Genomic DNA, 1,565 nt, shown 5'->3' on the forward strand with positions numbered 1-1,565 from the left:
GTTTTTAATAATCCACCCAATGTCGCATGACAATAAAAAATGGTAATAAATTGTGGATTTTGAAAATTATTTTAGAATTGCGTTTATTTGATACTAGTAAGAAGTTAATGACATGAATTAAACTCAGAATAAGCACTGAATTGAATTGAATGATGATTTGTTGGAAATATTAGCTGTTTATTCGCTTTCTTAATATATATATATATATATATATATATATATATATATATATTAAATTAATTATTTCTCTAAACACTAGTTGTGAGATGTCGAATCAGCAAATTCCAACTCCTTTCCCTCTCTTAGAGATGGTTTTTGTTAGATGCATTAAAGTAAATAAAATCTCTAGCTCTTTATTAGCTAAATCCGTGACATATTCCTTCGAATATCTAATAAAAAGTTGTGCTAGTAAGTGTACTAGCGTAACATACATAATTGGCATGATTTTTTTTTCTCGTAAACGTCGATAAAGATACAAGACATATTATCCAATTGCAATCACCTGGGAGCTTTTATGCGGTGCGAGAAATAAATAATAATCAATCTATTCGGAATGATGGTTTTAATTGCGAAACTTCACTCACGGCTCTGAAAACGAAGTAAGCCAAACACGTTACCAATCGACAGATATATGATGTACCATATCCGTTTCGACGTTTACAGAACAATTATGCTTATATATATATATATATATATATATATATATATATAATATATACAAATATATATATATATATATACTCGTATATATATATATATATATATATATATATTAGATAGTAGAGTCTTGAATTTGTAAATATTTTGTAGAGCTTTGAATAAAGAATCCAAAAAGTAATAAAAAAACAAAAGCCCGCAGGTCCACCATCGATATCTCAAAAATCAGTAAAACTATGTATTTTTAAGAATAATATTTGAAATTTAAAGAAAAATGATATAACAACCAGACACCACCTTGCTACTTACGACGCCGACGTCATTATCAGGAGAAAGACGACAATGTTTAATAATCCATAACAAAAGTATTTTCATTCGTTGTTATTTGTTTTGATTGTGAGCATTGTTGCTTAGTTTTCCAGACCTTAATATAATTTTTAAGTTACCTTATTTAATTGTTTCATAAGATGTATTGTTAATTTTAAGTTATATTCAACAGATTTTTTCATATAAACTCTATAAAAGCTCACATCTGAATGGGGTAAAAGAGACCAACTAAACCTTCACCCTGGCAAAATTGTAAAAAATAAAAAATAGCAAATGAAAAAGTTAAAATAAGCAATTTTACAAGAGAAAAATTAAATAGTTATTCCAACTCTACTGATACATATATTTGACAAAATACCAGATCAAGGTAAATTCTAAGGTCATCTCTCTAAAAATTCATCCATAAAATTTATGTATTGCATTGGTTGAATAATGTAGCCATTGGTTGAATAATGTAGCTATTATTTTGCAAAAACTCTTTAAAATTAAAAATAAGACATTGCACGTGTTTGCCCCCTGGACATCTCATTTTATCTCGCTTTTGAAGTAAAAAGGACCAGGTGACAAATTTTTGAAAACCG

This window comes from Ctenocephalides felis, unplaced genomic scaffold, assembly GCF_003426905.1.
Source record: "Ctenocephalides felis isolate EL2017-DRISC unplaced genomic scaffold, ASM342690v1 CF-g0.4_SCAFFOLD_01886, whole genome shotgun sequence".
NCBI lineage: Eukaryota > Metazoa > Arthropoda > Insecta > Siphonaptera > Pulicidae > Ctenocephalides > Ctenocephalides felis.